Source organism: Suncus etruscus, chromosome 1 (genome assembly GCF_024139225.1).
Source record: "Suncus etruscus isolate mSunEtr1 chromosome 1, mSunEtr1.pri.cur, whole genome shotgun sequence".
Classification (NCBI taxonomy): Eukaryota; Metazoa; Chordata; class Mammalia; order Eulipotyphla; family Soricidae; genus Suncus; species Suncus etruscus.
Window position 1 is genome coordinate 6675806 of NC_064848.1, and position 15332 is coordinate 6691137.

General features: G+C 39.6%; 1 protein-coding gene across 1 annotated transcript in view; it reads left to right on the forward strand.

Annotated features, from left to right (window-relative positions):
- DENND4A (DENN domain containing 4A) overlaps positions 1–15332 on the forward strand; it is a 153057-nt gene that overhangs the window by 25016 nt on the left and 112709 nt on the right. Inside the window, exons 2-3 of the mRNA XM_049782828.1 lie at positions 6913–6988; positions 10220–10351. The gene's annotated coding sequence lies outside the window, so the exon portion shown is untranslated. The remainder of the gene's footprint in view (positions 1–6912; positions 6989–10219; positions 10352–15332) is intronic.

Here is a 15332-nt window from a genome sequence, read left to right on the forward strand (position 1 = left end):
TGAGTCAGAAATTTATAGGTAGGGCTGGAGTGATAGCACAACAGTAAGCCTTTTGTCTAGCACCTGGCTGACCCAGGACAGGCCTTGGTTTGATCCCTGGCATTCCATATGGTCCCTGAGCCTGTCAGGAGCAATTTCTGAGTGCAGAGCCAGGAGTAACCCCTGATGCTGCTGGGTATGGCCCAAAAACCAAAAAAAAAAAAAAAAAAAAATCTATAGGCAAACTTAAACTTTGTTGCATTAATTTCTTTAGTTACAGAAAGAATTGAAACTAAATCTCCATGGGGCCCGTGCGATAGCTCAGCAGTAGGGAGTTTGCCTTGTACGCAGCTGACCCAGGACTGACCTGGGTTTGATCCGGATGTCCCATATGGTCCCCTAAGCCAGGAGCAATTTCTGAGCGCATAGTCAGGAGTAACCCCTGAGTGTCACTGGTGTGACGCAAAAACCAAAAAAAGAAAGAAAGAAGTTAAATCTCCAAGGACCCTCTCAGATCTCAAGTTCTGTGGTTCTGTTGTGTTTCAACTGTACTAGCTTCATGTATTTAATACATGCTAAAACACACACACACACCATGTTGTGTTTAATAGCTATGCTTACAAGAGAATAGGAATTTAAAGACACGACTCCTATCTTATGTGGTATGTGGTCAGTAGAGAGACAGGAAGTATCTCAATAACTGTTCTATCTTTCCAAACCTAACTCAACCACTTTAGTTCAGCACTTTTTCTGAGAGAGAGCCAAGGTCGCTCTTGAACACAGGAAAAGCACTTTTATAGCACTAGCTTATGTTGCCTTCTTAATTCTAGGCTGGAATTGACCCCATAAGGGATCAATTTTTCTCCAGGCTAAAAAGATGCTTCTCGTTATGATTGAATAGGTCCTGTCTGTCTTATCTTTTTTATGCATGCATTTGAGCAAATTTCATTCGTAAGTGTCATGTTCAAATAGAACATTCTATTTAGGTCCGGAGAGAGCAACTACTTTGCATGCAGCCAATTGATTTGTATATGCACTTCCAGAGCAAGCATGCCCAACTCCTGTTGGATTTCTGGCACCATATGGTTGGTTCCCTGCACACCTTTATTGGCTGGGAATCACTGCATTAGTTTGGAAGCTCCTCCCCCAAATAAATAAACATTTTAGATGACTTAGTAAATGTGACTGCTAAGACTTTTTTTTTTGGCTTTTGGGCCACATCCAGTGACGCTCACGGGTGTGCATCTTGACTATGTGCTCAGAAATCGCTCCTGGTTTGGGAGACCATATGGGACCCTGCGGGATTGAACTGCAGTTCGTCCTAGGACAGTCGCTTGCAAGGCAAATGCCTTATTGATGATGTACCACTGCTCTGGCCCCTAAGACTTTTTATACCTTTTATGCACATACTTTTGGGTGGCTGTTGTTTTTTTTTTTTACAGCAGTTTATAAGTGGGTATCACTTTCACAGATTGCATTTTTTTTCTTTCATAGGCTTGCTTTTTCCTTTTATAAAGTGCTTTCAAATAAAAACCTCTTATCATTCTACAGGGATTGGTACCTGTGGCAGGGAATGGATTGGAACAAGTTGGGTATATAAAAGGTCAGCACTAGAAATACTTCTGAAGGAATTCCTGACTTTAATGATGAAATATGTTAAGCTGCACATGTGATTAAATTGTGTATAGAACTAAGTATTCATGCATGAACATATCCATGCACATTTGTATGCAAATATGTACATATTAGAAAAAAGCAACAAGATAAACTGAGGAAATCAGATTATGTGAGTGGCTTCACCATCAATATCCCTGCTGTGAGATTATATGATGGTTCTGCAGGATGCAGAACTGGGAGGAACTGAATAAAAGGTATATTAGATCTTTATTATCTCTCATCACTGAATGTGAATTTGTGATTATCTCAGTTTAAAATGTTCCATTCAAAAGAAGAGCAATGTAAAGGTATCTGTGGAAAGAGAATTTAACACATACAGCTGCAGTAAGCCCATTGGCTTGATGCTGTGGTGCTTGATTTCCCATCTCTGTCCTTGTATGAAAGGGGGCTTCGTTGAGTCTATCTCATGAATTTTTTTTTTATGTTTGAAACTTATTTAAACACCGTGTTTTACAAAATTGTTCATAATATAGTTGTTTCATGTATTCAATGTTCCAATACCAGGTCTACCACCAGTGTAACTTTCTTTCCATCAATGGCCCTATTTATCCACCCATCCCCAAACCTGTTTCTTAGCAGGCACAAAATCACTTACATTGCTTGTTACAACAAAATGGCAAATGGGATTATCAAAAAATAGTTTCGTAAAAGAAAATATGTGAATGTTGTTATATCTCATGCTGGTGTTGCTAAAGTCATTGAGGGTTAATTGAGCTGTTTGGTCCTAGTTGAGGCTTTTTGGTGTGTTTCGCTCTTTGATCTTAGTGGGCAAAAATCTAACTTGCACATCTAATTTGCTGTGTTCCTACTTGACTGTCAGTATTATTAAATTTGGAAGTATCACCCGGCTGCATATGCAGCTACATGCTCCAGGAACTATGAAAGTGGGACAATTCAGTGGTTTAGCATCTCTTTAAAATTAGTCTAGTTTTTTTATTTTCATTTTTAATCCTCTTCCTCATTTGTATATGGACAGTGAAGCCATAATTCTCAGGCGGTTCCTGCTGGCAGTAACACATTACAGATACTTCAGTGATGGCAGTTTTGTATAGTATCATTTCTGTGTAATAGAAAAATCAGTGAATTAGGATAATGGGTCTTTTGTTTTACAATTTATGGGGTAATGATTTATCTAGTTTATTTTTATCAAAGATAAGACATGATATTGTGAATTCAGTTGTAAATAAAATATTTTTAGCATTAGAGAAACTGCTCTTTGATTTTTGAGTAATAAATACTAAGTTTAATGGTGCATCTAGTCATGGCCAAAACAATATATTTAGTATATTAGAAACTCAATGTAGCAGAAAACGTATTTGGAATTGTTTACATAGTACCTTCATAGTTTATAATTGCATTTGAACAAGTCCAATTGGCAATATAAATAAATCTTAAACTATCAGTATTTTTATTTACATATTTTTATTCACATAGAATATTTTATTACAAATTTTTGTGATACTCTGCTGTTGAATTTTTTAAACATTTTAGCTGATCAGCATTTACATTTCTTTTTTCTCTGCCAGCAATGAGACTTCAGAAAATTTTTAAAAAAATATAGAATTGTATATTTGTTGATTGAAATTTTCAGTGAGTCTGAGGTAGAACCTTTTCATGGTTTTACAGTGCTAAGCCTCAGCAAGCCATCATGCCTCATAAGTTAAACTCCTCATACAATTGCAATATGGCACATCTTTCTCTATTTTTTTTAATTAAATGTCTTTATTTTAGACACCCATAGTTTACCCAGTTGCTCATAACACAGTTATTTCTGGTGTTCAGTATTACAACACCAGTCCCACCACTAGGGTAACATTCTCTCTGCCATTATCCCCAGTTTTCCAACTTCCCTGAATCTTGCCCTTTGGCAGTTACAAGTAATTTATTTAATATTGTTTGATACAACTAAATGTTAATTGAATTATCTTTATTAAAAGGAAATTTATTAAAAGGAAATTTGTAAAAATTGTTGTATCTCACAATGGGGTTATTATGTCATTGTCTGAATGGTTACTAAGCTATTTATTGCTAGCATTGTTACCAATTTTGCTTGTTGAGCTTATATGGCTTTTCTGATAATTTCACATTTAATTTGGTATATTCCTACTGGAAAATCAGTATTAAAATTACGGATATGTTGGGGCCGGGGCGATAGCACAGTGGTAGGGCGTTTGCCTTGCAAGCGGTCAACACAGTACGGACTCGGTTCGAATCCTGGCATCCCATATAGTCCCTTGAGCCAGGAGCGAGTTCTGAGTGCATAGCCAGGAGTCACCCCTGAGCGTCACAGAGTGTGGCCCAAATAGCGAAAAAAAAAATTTATGGAGATGTTGTATGGCCACATAAGCAACTGTGCAGTCCACAACTTTGTGGAGCTGGGCTGATGAACTCATGGCAACAGAAGTGGATCAAAGGCGTGGCTGCTTGGACTTCTAGAAGTACAGAGACATGGCGGAGGCAGCCACCCTGGCTCCAGACTGTCCCTGGAGTTGTCAGTAAAAAAAACCCCAGCATACCTGGAGTTTGGGGTGGCTAGGAGGTCTCCTCATAGATGAGTGGAGAAGCCATGAAGCTGGGCCATTGGTTTGGCATCATTTGTAGAGCAGATCTGTGTGAGCAGCCCAGGCTTTCAGTACAGTAGGGGACTTGGTCCACCCCCATCCAAAGGGCCCCAGTGCCGCGAGACCAGTCTGTGCTGCAAGTTGTGCCTCTCTTTCGAGAGGTAGATGAGTCAATGGTGTTGGCCACTTGCACAGACATGGCAGAAGGCTCTGGATCATGGGCGTGGCTGCTGGGGCTTTTTTAAGTATAGAGGCGTGGAGGGAGGTGGCCTGCCCTAGCTCCAAACCATCCCTGAAGATGTCAGTATGACACATACCTTAATGACGTTTGAATGTTAAATAAATTGTATAATTACGTTAGCAGTTAAAAACATTGCAAGATTATACTTGTTATTTCTGTGTGTTTTTATTCCCCCCAACCCTCCATTATCTTATAAAATGTATTATCAAATTGCATTTCAAAGAGTTTTGGTCTCCCTCCTCACCCACTTCATTTCAAAATCTGCATCCTCCCAGTATGCCTTTTATGCCATATTTTCTCTTTTGCTATAAATAGTCTTGTTAAGAAGACTATGGTTTCTGGGGCTGAAGCATTAGTACTTTGGGTAGGGCACTTGCCTTGCATATAGTTGAACCATGTTGATCCCATATAGTCCCTGGAGCTCCATCAGGAATAATTAATTCCTGAGAGCAAAGCTAGGAGTAATCTCTGAGCATCCATGGGTATGGTCCAATTCTGTTTCTTCTTCTGAATGCTTTTGATTAATTTTTGGTTTTTGGGCACACCCAGCAGCGCTCAGGGGTTATGCCCAGAATTCGCTCCTGGCAGGCTCAGGGGACCAAATGGGATGCCAGAATTCGAACTACCATCCTTCTGCATGCAAGGCAAACACCCTACCTCCATGCTATCTCTCCGACCCCTGAATGCTTTTGATTTTTTGTGTCCTAACTTGCTTACCTGCTACTGAGTTTGACTGAGAACCTTTGTGCTGTATCAGTTTAGCTGATCTGTGATGGTCAGTAACATTATGTTTTTGTTTGGTGTCTAAAATTACTCTTTGAGGACCAGAGAGGTAGTCCAGCAGATGGAGCACTTGCCTTGCATGATGCAGACCCGGGTTCAATCTCTGACACCCCATGTGGTCCCTGAATGTGTGATCCCTGAGCACAAAACCAGGAGTAAACTCTGAGTACTGCCAGGTGTAGTCCAAAAATTTTTTTTCTCATAGCTACAAGATAATAAATTATTTAATTTTATTATTTTTTGTTTTGTTTTGTCTGGGGGCCACAGCAGGCCGTGCTCAGTGGTTACTCCTGGTTCTGCATTCAGAAATTGCTCCTGGCAGGCTCGGGGACCATACGGAATGCCAGGATTTGAACCACCGTCTGTCCTGAATCCGATGCATGCAAGGCAAACGCCCTCCTGCTGTGCTATCTCTCTGGCATCAAATTACTTAATTTTAAGAAAATGTAATGGCCATTTGAATCCCATAATGTCCCATAATAGTAATGTATTGCTTATTACCCTGGTCAGAAAACCTGTGTTTCTTGATATAAGGATTTAATATAGCTGGTTTTAGTTAAATAATAAATAATATTTTGAAGCTTTTTTTAATAAAGGGAAAATGTTTTTAGGTACTATCCTTTTTGGAAACTTGGATTTGGGAGTTTCTTTAGTCTATACTTCAATTGCTTTTAAATTTTTATATTTCCCACTAGGGAAATGAGCATGGAATACATAATGCCCCAGAAATAGGCATGGTTTTTTTCCCTCACAGACACAATTATCTTGTTTCTACTCACACTTAACACTTTTTGTTTGTTTGTTTTTGTTTTGGGCCCATACCCAACAGTGTTCAGGGCTTACTCCTGTCTCTGCATGCACTGATCCCTTTTGGCAGGCTGGAGGTTCATAGAAGGTGTCAGGGATAGAACCCCGGTTGGTTGTGTGCAAGGAAATCTTCCTACTTGCTGTGACATGGCTCTGAAATTGTACTTAATTTTTCCTTAATTTTTTTTTAGGAGCTGGAGCAATAGCACAGTGGTAGGGCATTTGCCTTGTACACAGCCAACCCTGGACGGACCCCAGTTTGATTCTGGGCACCCCCATATGGTCCCCTGAGCCTGCCAGGAGTGACTTCTGAGCGCAGAGCCAGGAGTAACACCTGAGTGCAGCCAGGCATAGCTCAAAAACCAAAAAAAATTTATTTTATTTTAGTTACTGGGATTTACACTATTTCATGAGTAAAATAGGGTTTCACGAATAAAACATTCTAGTGCCATACCTTTCACCTGCTTCCTTCCACTACGTATATCTGTTTTGTTTTTGAGGCACGAGCATTATACCTATCTTTGCTTAGGTCTTATTACTGACTCTGTATTTAGGGATCACTTCTAGTGATACTTGGAGTATCATATGCATAACTAAGGCTTGAGCTCAGGTTGGCCACTTGCAATGAAAGCACTTTACCTGTTGTACTATTTTTTCCTTACCCTGTTTTATCTACTCTTGATTGAAATTGTATTTTCTGTCAATGCTGATATTTGAAAATTAGTTATTGGCTTCTTACCATAAAAAACAATATATACAATCATATTATTTGAAAATCATCATTGTTAACAGGAGTTTGTTTTTAATCAATCTCTGAATTGGAAATATTTGAAAATAATTTGAACTCAATATTTTTCTATACAGTGTTCTCCAAATTTGAGCCTCTAAAATTCACAAGTTCAGTTCTGGATATCATTTTCACTGTGACCTCCAGTAATGTGTAAGTAATTTTTTATTTTTAATTTGTTTCTACTAGATGTTTTATTATTAAACGCAAATGAAGTAGAAATTTACCAGATCTCATCACAAAGAATTTGTTGTAGATGAACCATTTAATGGTTATGGATAACAGATGATTACATTGAAAGATATCTGTTGCTGTTGTTTTGTTTTGTTTTGGGGCTATACCTGGAACTCAGGAATTAATCCTGGTGGGCTGAGGGGAACATATCTGAATACCGGGGATAGAACCTGGGTCATCTGCGTGCAAGGCAAATGCCATTGTACTATTTCTCTGGCCCACTTTGAAAGCTGTCTTAAGATGTGTCTTGTGTCATTGTTGTTTCAGTAACATTCATTAGAAGTACAATTCTTATCAGAATAAATTTGTCTAATGATAGAGAGAAAAAATACAATGCCTGTCTGAAAGACATGCAGGGGATGGAGGAGGGGGGGCATTGGTGGCAGGAAAGTTGCCCTGGTGAAGGGGTGTGTGCATTTTATGCCTGAAACCCAATTATGAACATGTTTGTTATCATCATTGTTTAAGTAAAGAAATTATTTTCATTAAAAAATATAAAGTTGGGGACACACACACACACACACACACAAAAATATAAAGTTGTCCAGGCCAGAGGGGTACCCTACAGAGGGTAGGGTAGGACACTTGCCTTGCGTGTGTTCAGGCCAAGTTTTGATATCCAGCACCCTATCTGGTCCCCTAAATACAAATCTGGAGAACAGAGCCATGAGTAATCCCTGAGGCACTACAGGGTGTGGCCCGAAAAGGGGAGAGGGAGGGAGGGAGGAAGAGGAGAATTAAACCATCTTCTGCAGTTAAGTTTTTTTTTGGCTCTAAATGAGGCATTAGATTATGACTAATAAGATCTGAGACTTTCTTTCTAATAGACTATCTTTCTAATAGAACTGTCAACTTACTTAGTTTTTGTTTTTTTTTTAACTGGGTTTTGCATGGAAACTGATAGTAAGAGGTGAGGTGGTTTCCAAGGCTAAGGACATATAAGCTTAACTTGCTCAAAAAATTTTATCCACAAAATCAAATGAACACACATAGTTTGGGTTTATAAGACTTACTAAAAAGTGAAATATGCCTTGAGTGGGTTATAAAAGGTCAGTGTACACTTAAAATATAAAATACAAATAAAATTTATTTCCTTTCAAATGCCCATAGAATGCTGATGCTGAAGTAATGCTAGTTTCTAAGGAGTTGGAAGTGAAGGGACAATAAAGCTAAAGGTCAGTTCTATGACAGGGAGGGAAACTACACTTGGTAAATGTGAATACTTGGAGCTAGATGGTTGAAAGAGGAGTCTTACAAAAGACAATGGCTTTGTCTAGAAATAAATGGTTTCTAGATAAATCCAAAAAGTATAGAAAGAGACATAAGAGGCACAACTAAAAAACAAACTCAAGGCAGAGATTGCTTTTATCAACATTTCACCAGCTCCTAGAATACTATCAAATTCCACTAGTTATAAAAAAAATTGATGAATGAATCAATTATCCAATAAATGTCTAATTTAGGTCAGGCCTAGATTTTTATTCTACCTTAGAATAATGGTGATAATATTAGACTCTAATTATTAGTTGATATCTTATCCCACATTCAAAAAGTATTTAAATATTTACTGTATTAAATTGCGATTTAGAAATTTGCTTCTGGTTGTTAAAATAAAACCCAAATACTACAAATAACACCACATGCTTGAGTAAGATTTGTAACTTGTTCATATACTTAACATGTGTGTGTTTGTATGTATTTGTTATGTTGGGGGGCCACACCCAGCAGAGCTCTGGATTTACTCCTGGCTTTGCTCAGGGATCATATTGAATGGTGCTCAGGGGAATTTATGTGGTACCAAGGATCAAATTTAGATTGACCATAAGCAAGGAAAATGCTTTTCCACTGTACTATCTCTCCTACCCTTAACAAATACTTTTTTTGTTTTGTTTTTGGGCCACACCCGGTGGTGCTCAGGGGTTACTCCTGGCTGTCTGCTCAGAAATAGCTTCTGGCAGGCACAGGGGACCATATTCGAACCAATCACCTTAGGTCCTGGGTTGGCTGCTTGCAAGGCAAATGCCGCTGTGCTATCTCTCCAGCCCCAACAAATACTTTTAAGGCACCTATATACTGTACTTTTTGTACCATCTAGATTTTAAAACTGTAGCAGTGACTAGAAAATTATTTCTTTTGTTTGTGGGGGGAAGTGATAGGGATGTGTCAGGATCTTAGACATGCATGCAAGACAAGTGCTCTAACTTGAATTTCTCCATAGCTCCATATGTCACTGTTGATGGAACATTACATAGTCAGTATATCTATGTGGATTATAGCAAATTAGAAAAAATGCAAAATGAATAACATACTTTTACTCACTATTATAACAGTACTTGAAGATTAGAAAAAATGTTTTCTAGTCTTAAAAATATCTATTAGAAAAATGGCAAATTATAAACATAATTTATCTGAGAGGAATTGTTGAAGTTCTTGTGTTATTGTGTTTCATTTATAAATCTTAAGAAAAAATCTATTTAAATTTACATGTTTTTAAAAAAATTTGAGGAAAATGGGGCCAGAACCATAGCGTAGGATGTTTGCCTTGCATGCAGCTGACCCAGGACGGACCTCTGTTCGATCCCCGGCTTCCTGTATGGTTCCCCAAGCCAGGAGCAATTTCTGAGCACATAGCCAGGAGTAACCCCTGAGCATCACCGGGTGTGGCCCCAAACCAAAAAAATATACAAAAAAATTTTTGAGGAACATAGAGTCTAGGAAGAGGAAGTTAGTGCACCCTTAAAGTGAAAATAAACAAAACTATGTATGATTGACTGTGGATAGCTTGACTGGTAGGAGGAAGCTGAGCCATAAGATCAGATAAGATGATAATGAAGATCTGTAGTTATGGTAATATAAGATAAATGAGCCATATTCGGTTCTTAATTGTGAATATGTTAAACATTTTTTTTAGTTTAAGTGAACTTGATAAAAAGTGATTCCTAATTTATATTTTATTTTATATAGTATAAATAACATACGTATATATATTTGTATTTGTGATTGTTGATCAGATGCTATCTGAAAGTCTTATTTTTGCTTCTTTGTCCTTTTACTAATAGTTTATAATTTTGCAAAACATTTTTGTTCAAATTTTTTAAAACAACTTTCAAGTCTCACCTCTGATTTCTTTTTTCTTTTCTTGTTTTTTAGACTTAATCTTAGTATCAAATGCTTACTACTATGCCCTAATGGAGTGATAGAAAAAAAAAAAAAAAGAACCTGAATTGACTGAATAGAAATTGAAAGAGAAAAGCAAATTAGTCTTCATTAGTTGCTGAATGGGTAAGAACTTGAGTGTAATGATTTCTCAGTTTAATTCTCATGATCCTCTTTTCTGTTCTCAAATGAAAACAAATATAATTTGAAGTGAAATATGAGCTAAGCAGGTACCTGAAATTTTATGAAGATGCTAATAAACATTGTACAAACCAGCTCTTTTAGCTGTGTGGATCATGTGAACGAAGTATTAAAAGGCATTAAAAAATCATTAGGTGGGGCCGGAGAGATACCACAGAGGTAGGGCATTTGCCTTGCACACAGCCAACCCAGGACGGACAGTGGTTCAAATCCAGGCATCCCATATGGTCCCCCGAGCCTGCCAGGAGCAATTTCTGAGATGGAGCCAGGAGTAACCCCTGAGCGCCACCGGGTGTGACCCATAAACCAAACGAAAAAAGATCATTAGGTGATGATGAAGTTCAGTTCAAGTTGTATTTTAGTGTGATTATTTAGAGTTCTGTTGCAGCCAGTGCTTGTTTGTTTTGCCCCCCCATTTAAAAACTGTAAAGAACTTTACTTACTTTCAAAATAATAATAATAATATATTTATTTATTTATTTATTTATTTTGGTTTTTGGGCCACACCCAGCAGTGCTCAGGGGTTACTCCTGGCTATCTGCTCAGAAATAGCTCCTGGCAGGCACCAGGGACCATATGGGGCACCGGGATTCGAACCAACCACCCTAGGTCTTAGATCGGCTGCTTGCAAGGCAAATGCCTCTGTGCTATCTCTCCGGGCCCAATTATTATTTATTTTTAAAAATCCTAAATGTTAGGATCTTTTGTCCTGATGTAATTTTTTTTTGTGTGTGTGTATGTGGTTTTTGGGTCACACCCGGCAGTGCTCAGGGGTTATTCCTGGCTCCAGGCTCAGAAATTGCTCCTGGCAGGCACGGGGGACCATATGGGGCGCCGGGATTCGAACCGATGACCTCCTGCATGAAAGGCAAATGCCTTACCTCCATGCTATCTCTCCGGTCCCCCTGATGTAATTTTTGATGGCTTTTGCCAACACAGGCATTTTGTCTCAATATGTATTTAGCATTTTCCATGTGAGTATTAAATGTCACATGCCGGGGCCGGAGAGATAGCATGGAGGTAAGGCATTTGCCTTTCATGCAGGAGGTCATCAGTTCGAATCCCGGCGTCCCATATGGTCCCCCATGCCTGCCAGGAGCAATTTCTGAGCATGGAGCCAGGAATAACCCCCGAGCACTACCGGGTGTGACCCAAAAAAAAACCCCACAAAAATAAATAAATAAATAAATAAATAAATAAATAAATAAATAAATAAATGTCACATGCCAATGGAATTATTGGTTTTACGTAATTCTTAGAAAATATTAATTGTTCTTTTGTGGGGGGAATATGGGATGCTAGGGATTGTTCTCAGATTGGCTGTGTGCAAGGCAAAGACCTTACCCACTGTGCACTCCAGCCCTAATGGTTCATTTTTGTATTAAGAATTCTCAGTCTAGGGGCCAGAGCGGTGGAGCAAGTGGTAAGGTATCTGCCTTGCGCACACTAACCTTGGACAAACTGTGGTTCGATCCCCTGGCATTCCTATGGTCCCCCAAGCCAGGAGCGATTTCTGAGCACAGAGCCAGGACTAACCCCTGAGTGTCAACGGTTGTGGCCTAAAAACCGAAAAAAAAAACAAAAAACTCAGTATGGGGGCTGGAGCAAATAGCACAGCGGTAAGACGTTTGCCTTGTAGGCAGCTGATCCAGGACAGACTTCGGTTGGAATCCCGGCATCCCATATGGTCCCCCGAGGCTTGCCAGGAACGATTTCTGAGCACAGAGCCAGAAGTAACCCCTGAGCACTGCCGCTGGGTGTGGACCCCCCCCCCCCAAAAAAAAAGTTCTCAGTATTAGGGAGGTTGCAGAAAGTGCTCAGTATTTCCTTTGCCTTGTAATTTTTTTGTATTTTTGTTCCGGTTTTTGTGGGGGGCCTCCCAAGGAGTTCTCACTTCCACATAGAACCAGGTGAAGATTCAACAGGAGGCCCTAGGAATGCAGTGCTGCTTGGACTTGACACTGCTTGGAATTACCGAGGCCATCCTGGCAGTGTTCAGGGGCCTCCAGAACCAGGCATGAGACCATACAGTACCAGGATGTTTTAGGGGCCATGCAGTGCCAGGAATTAAACCAGGGTCACCAGCATTCCTTGAATGTACCTTAATTGCCCCCTATACTCTTTCTTTGGCCCTTACTTTGTAATTTTTAGTAATGTTTTCTCCTTAGCTTCTAAATGTTAAACTTATTCTAAAAATAGCTGATCTAATATAAAATGTAGAGTTTAAATTGTCAGTTATTGCAGATTTTTCCTGAAGTATCATTAGAGCTTTCAAGAAATCATCTGGACTATTGCCAACCATATGGTTGGTATTACATACTTCGTCAGCTGTGCCTTAAAAGATATAGCCTACCTTCTTAAAATACTGTACCTAAAAATGATTGTGTGGGAAACAGCAATAACAACATGACATCTAGAATTATGTATATTTTTTCTGTCAGTAATGTAAGGGAATAGTGCAACAGGCTGAGCACATAGAAAATATGCAGAGGATTCATGTGGTTTAGAGAACCCCATGGTTCTCTGAACACCTCCAGGAGTGACCCCAAGCACTGCCAAATGTGGTCCAAAATTTAATCAAAACACAAATGATAAATAAGTATAAGAGGACATTAACACCATCTTAAAATTTTCTTATATGTATTAATAAAGAACAATAAAATGTTCCCTTTAGTAGTCATTAACCATATTAACTTGTGAAAGAATTAGTAAAATTTGTAAATTAGAAAGATAGAGCAAAAAAGATTTTTGTTTCATTTGTTTGTGAAGCACATCCAACAGTGTTCATTACTTCTGGTTCTTTGCTCAGGGATCGCTCCTGGCAGGGCTCAGGAAACCATATGTGTCAATTCCAGTTCAGCCATATGCAAGCAACTATATCAGCTATAATATCACTCAGGCATTCTCAAATTTTTCTCATACAGATTGCTCCCAAATTTTTGCTTATTTGCTTTTTTTTCCCCCCCAGTAGCATTTTATTTTATTTATTTATTTTTGATGTCTTTGTTTAAACACTGCGATTACAAATATGACTGTAGTTGGGTTTCAGTCACAAAAAGAACACACCCCCTTCACCAGTGCAACATTCCCACCACAAAATGCACCCCATCTCCCACCGTGTCAGGCATTCTACTTCTTTCACTCGGTTAACATTGTCATGGTAGTTGTTAGTGTTCTAACTACACTCACCCCTCCTGGAGGTGAGCTTCAGATTGCGAGCTGTTCCTTCCAGCCCTCATTTCTGGGCATTATTACAATATTGTCTTTTCTTTTTCTTTTTCTTTTTCTTTTTTTTGGGTTTTTGGGCCACACTCGGTGTTGCTCAGGGGTTACTCCTGGCTGTCTGCTCAGAAATAGCTCCTGGCAGGCACGGGGGACCATATGGGACACCAGGATTTGAACCAACCACCTTTGGTCCTGATCGGCTGCTTGCAAGGCAAATGCCGCTGTGCTATCTCTCCAGGCCCGTCTTTTATTTTCTTAAAACCGCATAGATAAGGGTCCGGGCGGGTGGGCGCTAAAGGTAAGGTGCCCTGCCTTGCCTGCGCTAGCCTTGGATGGACCGCGGTTCGATCCCCCGGTGTCCCATATGGTCCCCCAAGCCAGGAGCAACTTCTGAGCAACATAGCCAGGAGTAACCCCTGAGCGTTACTGGGTGTGGCCCAAAAACCAAAAAAAAAAAAACAAACCCATAGATAAGTGTAGACTATCTGTGTCTCTGTCCATAGTTTCCATATCCATTCATTTAGAGGAAATTTTTATGACTTCATCTGTCCTGACGGCTACATAATATTTCAGTGTTTATATGTACCAAAGTTTCGTTTAGACCATGCATCTGTTGAAGGACATTTGGTTTGTTTCCAGAATCTGGCTATTGTTAAATAGTGCTGCGCTGAATATAGGTATTAGGAAGGCATTTAAGAATTGTGTTTCTGCGTTCCTAAGGTATAACATATTCCTAGGAGTGGTATAGTTGGGATCATATTGGAGCTCAATTACCATTTTTGAGGAATCTCCATAATTGTTTTCCGATAAAGGCTGGATTTGACGGTATTCCCCACCACCAGCGAATAAGAGTTCCTTTCTCTTCACATCCCTGCCAGCACTGATTGCTCTTTGTTCTTTGTGATGTGTGCCAGTCCTCTGTGGTGTGAGATGGTACCTCATTGTAGTTTTGATTTGCAGCTCCCTGATGATTAGTTATGTAGAGCATTTTTTCATGTGCGCTTTTTGGCCATTTGTATTTCTTCTTTGAGAAATTGTTCATTCTTCTCCCATTTTTTTGATGACGCTAGATGTTTTTTCTTTTGTTTTGGGTCATACCTGGCAGCGCTCAGGGGTTACTCCTGGCTCTACAGTCAGAAATCGCTCCTCGAAGGCTCAGGGGGACCATATGGGATGCCTGGATTCGAACCACTGACCTGCATGCAAGGTGAACACCTTACCTCCATGCTATCTCTCCGACCCCAGATGTTATTTTCTTGCTAAGTTCTCTCAGTAACTTGTATATCTTAGATATTAGCCCCTTGCCTGACGGGTATTGGGTGAATACTTTCTCCCTTTCTTTTTTTTTTTTTTTTGGTTTTTGGGCCACACCCCGCAGTGCTCAGGGGTTACTCCTGGCTGTCTGCTCAGAAATAGCTCCTGGCAGGCATGGGGGACCATATGGGACACCGGGATTCGAACCAACCACCTTTGGTCCTGGATCGGCTGCTTGCAAGGCAAACGCCGCTGTGCTATCTCTCCGGGCCCAGTTTCTCCCTTTCAATGGGTGGCTTTTGTATCCTAGGCACTGTTTCCTCTGAGGTTCAGAAGCTTCTCAGCTTAATGTAGTAGTCTTGTCTGTTTATCTGTTTTCACTTGTATGGAGAGTGCTGTTTCTGCCTTTAAGATGCCTTTATTCTCA